Below are 12,957 nucleotides of genomic sequence, written 5' to 3'. Positions count from 1 at the left end.
CCCGTCGCCGTCTGTTGTCGTCGCCGCGGCGCCGCGCCCGATACGTCTCTCCCGTACACCGGCGCCCCCGCCCCGTACGCCGCCGCCCCCGCCCCCGCCCCGTACGTCGCGCGCCGCCCCCGTCCCGTACGCGCCGGCGCCCCCGCGGCGTACTGTGCATGCACATACATACACACACACGTATACGTATACACGCAGTACACACACACACATACACATACAATTTTTTTACTAGTTGAATAATTAATATAACTAGTTTATTTTTAGTAAGAAAATAATCGAACTACTTTATTTAGGTATATATATGAGATTTGAACTAGTTGAATAATTAATATAACTAGTTTATTTTTAGTAAGAAAATAATCGAACTACTTTATTTAGGTATATATATGAGATTTGAACTAGTTGAATAATTAATATAACTAGTTTATTTTTAGTAAGAAAATAATCGAACTAGTTTATTTAGGTATATGAGATTTGAACTAGTTGAATAATTAATATAACTAGTTTATTTTTAGTAAGAAAATTTAGGTATATGAGATTTGATGATCTAATTAAAATATTATTTGTTAATGAGTTTTTCTGTTTATTTAATTTTTTATATATTTTTAGTTTATATAAATGTTATATTAATGTCGAATGTTAGATGAATTAGATAGAAAAGTTAAATATATAGTAATGTCAATTGTTAGAGATGAATATAGTTATATATATTAATGTCAAATGTTAGATGAATATATATTTGAATTAGCTAGATATTAATTAATGTTAGATAGTAATAAGTGTTTAATGTTTCACCTATATGAACATAGGAAATGTCATCTGACGACGAAAAAGATTTCATTATGTGCGAACACTGTGAAGACCAGCGCGGCCTGTGCGACAGAAATTTCCTTGTTGATGGTAGGCGCTTCAGCATCAAGCTGGATGAGACATTCGAAGTGGATACAGTAAGTCACAATGGCAATTATTATTTGAATGCAAAACTTATGCTTCATTTGCTTCAACTTATAATTTTAAAGCATGACTTATGCTTCATTTGCTTCAACTTATAATTTTAAATTTTCACTATTCTACTAGCGCATCCCCTGCCATGCAAGAATTTTTGTCTTGGATAAGATAGGTTTTAGTGCTATAGATGATATGGAGGTAAAGTGAGTTTACTTGAAGACCGAGCATGGGTATTACTTTCAACGTCAAATTATATAATGGAGACACATACACCCATTTTGAATGCAAAAGTTGGCAAGCACTATGCAAGGCTTATGCATTTGAGCCTAATATGGTTATCACCTTTGATATTCGTCCGGAAGATGATATTGAAGGTAATATAGACATCTGGGTCGATGTGCAAACGCCTCCAGTTCTACCATTATGTGAGTTTTTCTCAACCAAGCATGCATATGTTTATGTCTGTGATACAGTTTATTCAAAAATAGTTGACAACTAATTTGTATTGTCAGCTTATTTCGGTTCAAGCAAACATGTCCAGCGCTTGGTAGACAGGACCTACTACTGCCCCGGGGCTGAACTAAACTGCGAGGAGATAAGTCATTATGTTTCATGGCTTGAGGATCTTTATACTGTTAAGACAAATTTTCTTCCTGAACTTAGAAATGTTAGTACTCAAAACGTGCGACCAATAGTGATCGTATTGAACTACGGTCACATCTATAATCGAAAGATGGTAAGATTTTTACTATTTGTCCTTAGTGCATATTTTGCATACATTATTTTTGAAGCTAAAATTTCATTGCTAAGTATATTAATTACTATACGATGTTCTTCAACAGGGACTCCCGATGACAGTTGTGCCTCAGTGGATTGAGACAAAAGGTCGCATGTCAATGGTTAGCTTACGACCAAGATTTTCTACATTGCACATGAGTGCATTCAGGATTTCTGAAAGCGAAGAATGCTTAATAGTGAAAGATTGGAGCAAAATTGTTAATGATCGCAGAGAAGTACTAGGGGGCAGCAAGGAGAAGCGCAACCCAAGATTAGGAGACAGATCCATCTGCATGCTCTAGTATGATGAATCAGGAGAGCTATACATGTTCTATGCTATTCTACCTGAGAGGGAGTAGTAGGAGTGATTTAGCTAGTTCATGCTCTTAGTACATGTCCTCTCTCATGTCCGTATTGTCCTGAACTTAATTAATCTCAAATAGTGATTTGCTTGTGAACACTTATAATATCATGACCATGTTGAACTCGATGATATCTTTGCTTCTATTACAAGTGAATGTTTCTTCTTTAAGCTAGCTAGTGTTGGTGATGATTAGATAGCGGTAATGACTATGATGAATAAATAGTGGTAATTAATGACGACTACAATGATTTTTAGCTAGCTAGTATATATATATACTGTTGTTGGTGATGATATGATGCAAGAGTTTATTTATTTATTAATATGTGATGATGATGATGAGTTATTATATATATCATTTATGAAAGAAACCGCAAATTAGTTTGAACTGGATGGATCCTAGCTAAGTGATCAAGTATATATATGCCATATCCATATCCATATCAAGTATAACAACTCATTATAACGTAAAACAATCCTAATTTAAATTGATAACACAAATTTAAATATAAAATAAAAAATAAAACAAAAAACCCATAAACATTTAGTACCGGTTGGTGTTACCGACCGGTACTAAAGGGCTCCCGGCCCCCGGAGTTGGCTCGTGCCACGTGGTTGCCCTTAGCACCGGTTCATGCTGAACCGGTACTAAAGGGGGGGGGGGCTTTAGTACCCACACTTTAGTGCCGGTTACGGAACCGGCACTAAAGGGCCTTACGAACCGGTGCTATTGCCCGGTTCTGCACTAGTGACCCCCCACTACTAGGAAAAGGCCTACTAGTGGCGCACCTGTTTTGCCTACTAATGGCGCACTACAGGTGCGCCACTAGTAGCACACCATTAGTATTTTTTGTTAATGGTCCACCTGTGGTGCGCCATTAATATCTGGTATACTAATGGCGCACCAGTGCGCCATTAGTATAGCCCACGGTGCGCCATTAGTATGCCTCCCAGGGGGCCATATTTACCCATGTGCTTTGGCATACTAATGGCGCACTGGTGGATGATGCACCATTAGTGTGCTCTGGGTTACTAATGGCGCACTATGTTGTGGTGCGCCACTAGTATGAATATTAGGGATTTTTTTCTTTTCTGATATTTTCACAGGTTAGAAAATATATTATTGGAAAGAATATAGCTAGCACCACACAGCAATAACAGATTCATTGAATACAATAGAAGATTAGTCTCCGAATACAATTCATCATAATAGTCTCCAAATTCAAAAGATCGAACAAAGATAGAACATTACAAGTCTCAAGACCGCGAGTAGTGAGTTTGTCGGAAGTAATACTAATCCTAACAAGTCCTACTAATCATCATCATACAACTTCTACTCGTTATTAATAACAAGTCATACGGTCATCATCTTGATAGTCATCGAACCAACCCTACTTAATTGTTCTTAGCACATGATCATCAGTATTATGCAGGACCTAAATACCCTATTTAAGGTAAAATAGCATAAAACAATATAGACCCTGACTCTCCATTATGGAGAATGGAGATCATCCTGTCTCCAATTCTTGCGCTTCGCTTCCTTTTGTTTCCAAGAACCTCCTTATGACTGTCCATACATTTTTTCCATCCTTTGATTTTCATGTCTCCACTTATTTTAGAAATCTCGTATGGACAGTTGAGATTCGTAGGATGACCTGGCTGTATGTTCAAAACAATAAGAATACATTTCTGATACATCAAATGAGGCACACAATTCTTTGAGATTATCTGTTGAAAAACATAGTAATAACTTTATAGTTAGCAATGATGTACTAGTTTTAGAAGTATGCAAAAGATGCACGGATGTCGTAATAGTAAAAAATCTTACCAGGGTATCTCCATGGTAGTTACCGTAGTTGAACACATGCACTAGTGGCACGTATTGACCATAATGTTGAGGAGTTTGATTGTAGATATTGTAATTCTCAATGTCAGTACAAAATCCGACTAGATGATTTTTCTCCTTGTAAGTTGTTAATTCGGAGCCATCGGTGTAGTGGGTTTTGTCTACCATCTCCCGCACATTCTTTGAACAATAAAAATAAGCTGTCAACGATTTTGAAATAAACAATATAAATTAGTTAATAATTAACTATGTTTGAGAAACTCACATAGCGGTAGAACTGGAGGCGTATCAACAAGGACCCAAATGTCCATATTGTCTTGGTCGATGTCAGGATCACCAAGATCCATGGTGACAAGCATACCCTTATCAAAACCATACATCTTGCAAAATGCTTCCCAATTTTTGCAACCAAAATGGGTTACGCTCCCAGAATTATACAAATTTAGTTCAAAATCCACATCGTGATGAGTCCTTAGGTGAATTTTCTTTGTTTCAGAAATTTCATGGTCTTCAATATCCATCCTCTCCAAGACATAGCGTCTTGCATGGCATGGGATAAGCAACACTCGAATTGTAAAAGATGAAAATTACACGTTGAAATAGTTGAAGTCATGCTTAATTATGAAAATAACACTTGTCGCCGTTGTGTACCGTTTCAACTTCGAAGGTCTCCTCAAGCTTAATGCTGAAGCACCGATCATCGTCCAGGTGAGGCATGTCGCACAGACCTCGATCGTCATGGCACCAGCCGCACTCCCCCGGGAGACTTTCGTCGTCCGATGACGACATATCCTACATTCATAATTCAAAACTACATCATCTCTTGCGTTGGGTCCAATAAGAAAATCCACAGTGTGGTGAAAACACGCCCTTCGAACTGGTTTGAGCTATTGGTGAATGGAGATGGTCTAAGATTTTCAGTAGTAAGAAGTGAAGTGGTAATTTTGAGAGCAAATGGTTAGGATGAGTGGTTCCTCTTTCCTGTTTAGATTTACAATAGAATATTGTTAGTCATGCACACTTGTGCATTTTCAGCCAGGCCCAGTGGAGTTGGCCTAAAAATATTTCTTTCTTTAAGCCTGCTACATCCATCTCAAGTATTTATGGTCAAGGGTTAGCAGGGCCATCCAAATAAAATATGTATAACACAAGAGGCAGTTGATCCTACTTAATTAAGTACTAAGATACCCCGGCCCATGCATTAGTCGCAAGTACCCCATATGTCCTATTTTTAGCAAAGTCATGCTAAAATTCACGGAAAATTTCAGCATGACCTTTGCTGAAAATAGGACATATGGAGTACCCGAATTTTCCGGAACGGAAGTTAATCGACATTCCGACAAACTCAAGGGCCTCTCGGGGTACATGCAAAATCATCACGACACGATGGTCGGAGACAAAACCCAGCAAACTAGCACCACAATGTGCCTCTACTTTCATAAGGATGAAAAGGCCATAGACCATATGGTCCTCTGCTTTCATATGGACAAAAATCAGCTCAACTTATGTGAGCTTCCATTCCAGATCTAATAGGTCACCCAACAAAAAATCATCAATAGTTTTAGCTGAAAAAAATCATGGATGTTGGTCTTATACTTGTTTTTTTAATGTACTTATGACAATCAGTAGCATGTCTATCCATGCCAACAATCTCTAGATGTTCAACAAAACATGTGCTATTTAATTAGGAAAGTAGGACCAAACTACATTCACCTATCAAACGATGTTACCATTCATCTAGCAATACAAAAAAAACACAGAAATTGCAAGGTCTGGACTGAATGCTTTTGAGTTTATTATGTACCTTCAGTTCCTGAGCTTTAAATGTCAAAAGAGCTTCACAGAATCTTGAATCCTCCAAATCACTCTTAACAGTTCTACATTGCACGAAGGCAGCAATGAGCCAATGATATCAATAGCAATAATAGGTGCTGCAGTTATATAACTTATCAAACAGGCCCAACTTAGTTAGCATTCTATCTGCACAACTGGCCAAAGAAAACAGATGAACTATTCATAAATGTTTTTGCAGTTTATATTATTTTTGCGATAAGTGTTTCTGAATAGAGGAAGTATATATTTCGTGTAAATGAAAAGATGGTGCCCCTGCAAACTTGGTGTACCTAGGCAACGGCGGAGCTTCTCAGGGGCGAACCTAGGCGGTCGCCCCCCAGCAAAAGTGAAACTTTTTTAATACCCCATCATAGTAATGAGGCGGCACTGCACATACCAGCATGTAGGGCCCTTTTAACATCTCCTTACGGAGACAAACTAGCTCCGACCTAGTGCAGCCAGCGACCAACTCTGATTTCTATCATCTTCTATTCTTTCCTCTTGCCATCTTGTGTTGACTGAGCATGGGTGAGCACTTGCGTAGAGGTAGAGGTGAGGCACTGATCAGCATGCATGCGTGTGGGTTGGCGGGCAGCTAGCAGGGTGTCCAGCCAGAGGTGGCGAAGAGGTCAGAGCTGAGATCGGCGCTGCACGCAGTGAGCTAGTGGGCAGCAAGCAAGCAAGAGTAGTTTGCCCACCCACTCCCTGCTGGAAATTTCTTCCTTGTATAGATTCTTGCATCTTAATTTCTTGGGGAAAGTTTTGAATAGGTCATAGATTTTGTACTAAGGACAAAGAAAAGAAGAGCTGATTTTTTTGCGAGAAGTTTGAGAGCTTTATTGATTAGTGAATAGGATTACAATCCATAGCCAAAAGCCAAGAGGATTCCCTGGGAACTCAACTCAATACTCCATGGTTAAATAATATTTTGGTATTTTTCATGGACTAGCTTTTATATATATATAATCAGCGTTAGAAATGTGATTAATATACTTATCGAAGTTTCTCAATAGTTTCCAATGTCTAATCTGTCGTAGTGGTACAATTCCATATTCGGGAAGAAAAAGTGTTTGCCCGTCCTAAGATTTCTTTCAAGCTCCGCCACTGTACCTAGGTGTGTTCGTTGTTGGACTTACTAGGTGTGTTTGTCAAGAAAAACCTAGGTGTACCTAGATGTGTGTTTGTTGTTGGACTTTCTTATGAGCTCAAGACGAAACGAACGATGCATGGGTTAGCGAAGTGTACCTAGGCTGATAATCTAGTAACCATGAACGTAGTCCAGTCCCCATTACCAATCCAAACGGTCGAGGGGAGGGAGGGAGGGAATGTGGAGGAAGGTGGAGAGGGAGGAAGGAGGAAGGAGGAGAGGTACCTGGGCGGGCGCGGCCGGTCGCCGAAGGGGTCGGGGTCGGCGGAGGCGGTGTCGAAGGGATGGGGGAGACGGAGGCGACGGTCCTCCCGAGCTCGTCCAGGTCCTCGTAGTCAAAGAGGAAGACGTCGGCGGTCCTCCTGGGCGCCTCGGCAGTGGTGGGGGGCGCGGGGGTGCGGTGGCGGCGGCACGAGGGAGCCGGAGCGGGTGTGTAGCGGGCGTGGGGAGGGAAGGGGGATCTGGCGAGGGAGAGGGAAGGGGGGATCGGGCGAAGGGGTATCCAGCTAGAGGGGGAATGTTGGTAATGGCGCACCACCTAGGGATGCACCATAAAACACTCATAGCAATGGCGCACCATCCTCTGGTGCGCCATTAGTAACTCTCTTTTCTGATAGCAATGGTGCACCCTCCTCCGGTGCGCCATTAGTAACTTCTTTTTTTCATTTTTTCTTGTTGCATCTAATAATTTGTTTTTTATCAAATTTGTTATTTTCATGAGGACTAGAACAGAAGATATCATCAAATATCATCAAATTTGTTTTTTTGAAAATATCATCAAATTTGTTTTTTTAATTTTTAATTGAAAATATCATCAAATTTGTTATTTGAAAATATCATCAAATTTGTTATTTAAAAATATCATCAAAAAGCGGGGGAGGGTGCGGGGTGTCGGCGGCGGCGGTGGAGCGGGCCAGGGGAGGGTGCAGGGGGTCGGCGGCGGCGGTGGAGCTGGGGAGGGTGCGGTGGGTCGTCGGCGGCGGTGGAGTGGGGGAGGGTGCGATGGGTCGTCGGCGGCGGTGGAGCGGGGGAGGGTGCCGGGGGTCGTCGGCGGCGGTGGAGCGGGGGGAGGGTGCGGGGGGTGCTCGGCAGCGAGGGGGATCCGGCGAGGGGGATAGCGATCGAGATGGAGGGGGATCGAGATCGAGTGTCCTCATGAATATTCAATATTTTTTCATATTGAATATGAAAAATATCATCAAATTTGAAAAAATATTCATGAATTCAAAAAGTGCCCATGAATTAAATTTAAAATTATTCATGAGTTCGAAAAATAAAAATGATAGTAGTTTTGCAAAAAAAATATAGTAGTGGCGCACTCTTCCCTGGTGCGCCACTAGTATTTTTGGAAAAAAATTTGTTACTAATGGCACACCGTGGGTCTGGTACACCATTAGTGTCTACCACACTAATGGTGCACCAGCTCATGGTGCGCCATTACTATATAGTAGTGGCGCACCACGTTTCTGGTGCGCCATTAGTGGCCATATCATCTATAACCCTTTTCCTAGTAGTGCCCCGTGAATTCCACTCGATGTTGTCATCAAGGTGAACATAAGAGGATCCACCCTCGAGGTTCACACTTGAGGGGTTGCACGACAGAGCCGTAATGGAAGTGGTTAAGGAGGAAATCATCCTCGATGACCCCGACCGGATAGCTACACTACAGAGATCTCATCAGGAGTGATGTAAGAGGTTCCACCCTCGGCACTCGATAGTAACTCTGCAGAGTTGTACAACTAGGGGGAGTGATGTGCGGTGTCAGGGCCTGGACATTGATCACGTGATCGAGTCATCGAACATAAAGCGAGGCAACTGGGACAAGGTGGGGTCACTGATGGATCTCTAACCAACCTATACTAAGCAGTTTAGGATAAGCAGGTAAGGTATGAAAGCAGGTAACAACAATAGGCTATGCATCAGAGTAGGATCATACAGAAAGCAGTAGCAGTTCTAATGCCCGCAAGAGAGGGAAGAAATGGGTGATATCGGAATGCTCAAGGGGGGTTTGCTTGCCTGGTTGCTCAGACAAGAAGGAGGGGTCGTAGGTGACGTAGTCGATCACAGCGGCATCATCAGTCTCGGGGTCTACCCGAGAGAAGAGGGGGAAAACAGTAAATACAGAGCAATCAATGCATCACAAGACATAACATGATGACGGGCAGAGCTAGGGTTGCCCTAACGTAGTACTACACGTTGCAGACGGAGGGGATAAACATCCGAGGATGAATTCCTGGCGTTAGGCGGATTCCGGACCGAGGAAAAGAGGGGGGAAAGTTCCATGTTCAGCATGCCAGGGGCATGTGACAGATGAACTGACCGTGTATTCGGATTCGTTGGATTTTTCTGACCAGCTTTCATGTAGAAAACATTTTCATCGGAGTTACGGATTATTTTCTATGAATTTCTAAAGATTTTCTTATTTTCTGGATTTATTTTATTTACAGAAAATGATATATGATGTCAGCATGATGTCACAGTGATATCAGCAGGTCAACAGACGGCTGACCAGGTCAAACCTGACATGTGGGTCTAGTGGGTCCCACATGTCAGCGTCTGTGGCACTAAAAGTAGATTAAAACGACTAACAGAACTAGTTAGGGGTGTGGGCCCCATTAGTCAGTGATTGATTAGGTTAACTAATTAGCTTTAATTATTAAATGTTTTAATTAACTTAAATGTGCGGTGGGGCCGCTTGTCAGGGACACGGGGCTACCTAGTCAGCAGTTGACTGGGTCAACCCAGTCAACTGGGCCCGTGGGGCCCACTGGCAGTGGCACTGGGGTGGCCCCCACAGGGCCACGTCGGTGCCAGGTCAGCACGGCAGCCGGAGCAACGCCGGCGACCACAGGAGACGACGGCGACGCGCGGGATTCGCCCATAGGCCACCAAAACGAAAGCGGCCGGTCGCGTGCGAACACGGAGACGAAGCCGCGTCAAGCGGTATGGTCGGTTGGACGCTGGGGTGACCGGAACTGCGCCGACGACGAGCTATGGCGGCCGCGCGTACGGGACCTCGACGGAAGCTATCCTAGGAAGCACGGGGAGGCACGTGCTCAGGCTCGTTGGGCTCCTGGGAGCTCCAGGAGTTCGATGGTGGCCTCAGGAGGCGGCGACGTCGACCACAATGACAGCCACGATCTCGTCGGCGGTGAGCAGGGCACGGATGCGGTGATAGCTAGCTACGGCGCGGGAAAGAGCACGGGGAGAGAGGGAGAGGGAGGCGGAGCTCACTAGGCGCCTGTATGTGTGCAAACATGGGCTTGGGGGAGGCTCGGCGGAGCGAATCGACGACGGCGAGCTCGGGCGTCCCGAGGAGGAAGACGGGGTGGATCCGGTGCTGCGGAGCCTCGATGTGTATGATCCTCGATGGCGATGGCGATGACGATAGGGCTTGAAAACTATTGCCGGCCTGCATATTTTGATGACGTGATATATACTAACCCCTCACGCTGATGGCAAACTTGCGGTGGTAGGATCACACCCTCTTTTAGATGTGGTGGTAGAATGACACCTTAATAGTGGCAGGATAAACTCGCCATGCCCTATGATCATGCATGCTTTCTAATGTTACATGTCTACTATGCTCCATTGCTTACTACTTGAATTGTTGCTCTTCTGTCATGGTAGGAAAAGTGGTATGCGGCGTACGAAGGAAGGATTCTAGGGGCTTATAGTTCATGGGACACCTGCAAAGAACAAGTCAACCATTACCCAAGGAACTCCTACAAAGGGTTAAAGACTAGGCAGCAGGAAGTGGATGCTTACTCCAAGTTTGTGCACAAGCATACAAGCAATGTTGAAGTAGACAAGGCTCGTCAACAACTTGGAAGGTTTCAGATCAAGAACTTGATCATCATTGTCCAGTTCGTCGAGATTTAGTAGTGTTTTATTTGTGTGATCGGTGTGATCATATGTAAGTTGTAGCTAGTAAGCTCACCACCTACTGTACAAGGTCAGCAGATCTCACAGCCCGTATGCAATCAAACACCATGTAGTTGCATCAACCCAACCACTAAAACTGCTCCCCTAATGTAGGCAGCCTAGATGCGGGCCACTCATAGAGACTCTGCAGTGGCGGGCATATCTGCTTGCAGCCCGCCACAGGAATATATTGTTAGTTGTGGTCGGGAATTTGGGGCACCAACCACAACTACATGTCCAGCCGCCAACACAAATCCGACAACAAACAGTAACAACAAGTAACGTATGCGATGATACACATTACAATAGACGTTTCTGAGATTGGCCGCATCACAACGTACCTTAACAAGCGGCACATTTTACTGTAACTATAATCCAAATACAATACAATAGACGTACGCATTAATCATTAGTACACATAGCCTTCTCAGCGAAGCCTCCAACACGTTACATATATACAAGACCACATGATAAAAACACCACCATAATGAAAATGAATTGGATAAAGGTAATCAAATTCTTTACTTGTGCACTTGTCCACACGGTTTTGCATACGTCATAGTTGATTTTCTCTTTGCGGATGAAGTTGGCGTAACGATCCTCTGCTTCTTTATTAGACTTATATCCTTTATAGCACTTGTTCTCCTAAGCGTCCACTTGTTCATTGCATTTCTTTCATGAATCATAGACTCCTGGATTCTTCCCATAGTACACCTCATCTACAAAGATAAACAAACAAGCTAACAAGTCAATCTCATAGTTATCCAATCGCATGGAGAAAAGTCATATAACAATCTTCAGAGCATCATAGAAAATATGTTCAGAAGCATCAACAATACAAATGACATAAATGCAGTTCACTAGTAGTTCAGAAGCAAAAGTTCAACTCCATCATTGTAACATAGAAATTCGGTTCACAAGCATCGATCATATAGATCACATAAAGGAAGTGCACTACTAGTTCAGAAGTAAAAGTTCAGATCCATCATGAGGTCTCCTCGCCTTCTAACATCTTCGTGATCATGGCTTGGGCGGTTCTCACAGATTTGACAGCTACTCACCCACTCCGCCAGGTGCTCACGCACTCTTGGTGGCTGCTCTTGTGCTCTCAGCATGGCTGCTCTTGTGCTCTCAGGGGCTCTTCTCACACTCTCGGCATATGCTGCAGTGCTCTTGACGTATGCCCGAGCGCTATTGGTGGCTGCTCGAGCGCTCTCGGCATAGGCGAGCATGATCTTCGTGTACTTATCCATGCTCATGACGATGCCTACGGCTGTAGGAGTTCGGTCTACGGGTGTAGGCGTCCTAACGAGGCATCCCGGCTTCTCCATCTAAATGCATTAAACAAGTTGACCTTTAGATAAAAGACATTTGCATGAAAGAAGATTTATGACAATATAAAAGATAGAATTGTTACGACAACAGTCCATATATGTCCTTTGAGTGGACATTTCTCACTCTTAAGTAGGTTCATCACGTAAGTTACGAATATCTGCATCATGAATAAAATATTGTACTACATTTTGATCCATATATGCAGTACATAGTCCTCTAGCACAAGCAATCAAATTGAAGACGTCCAATTACAAAGATTAAATGGTACATCATATAACAAGAGACAACTACAGTCCATCCTATAACAAATTTTAACTACACTAGCGAAATGTTGCTAATGTACAAGTACAATAAATAAGAGTGACGGGCAGCAGATAGCCTAGATGCGGGCGACATGGAAGGTTGGGTCCATGACGCCGTCCGAGGCAGCGGACGGCGACCTTGCCGGTGGAAGCGGCGGAGGATGCCACAATTCTCATGCCGTCAGTGTGGCGAGAGAGAGGCAGAGGGAGAAAGATTTATGTCTAGATAGATAATGTACGACTGGCTGCGGGTGGTGGGTGGGGTGGATAAAGTCATGCATAAGAGTGACGGGCAGCAGATAGCACCCGCCACAGCTATATTTGAGTGGTAGGTGGCAGGGTGACCAAATATGGACGTGACGGGCGCGTAATAGGAGCCACCACAGCAAACTCTTACAAAATTAGGAACCGGGGGGGGGGGGGGGGGGGGTCTATGGCGGTGGCAAGAAACTGATCGCCACTGATTAGCATGGCACCAGTG

Source organism: Triticum urartu, chromosome 7A, assembly GCF_056163025.1.
Source record: "Triticum urartu cultivar PI428250 chromosome 7A, HENAU_Tu73, whole genome shotgun sequence".
Taxonomy (NCBI): Eukaryota; Viridiplantae; Streptophyta; class Magnoliopsida; order Poales; family Poaceae; genus Triticum; species Triticum urartu.
The sequence above is the reverse complement of the archived record's forward strand: the minus strand, read 5'-3'. Positions refer to the sequence as shown.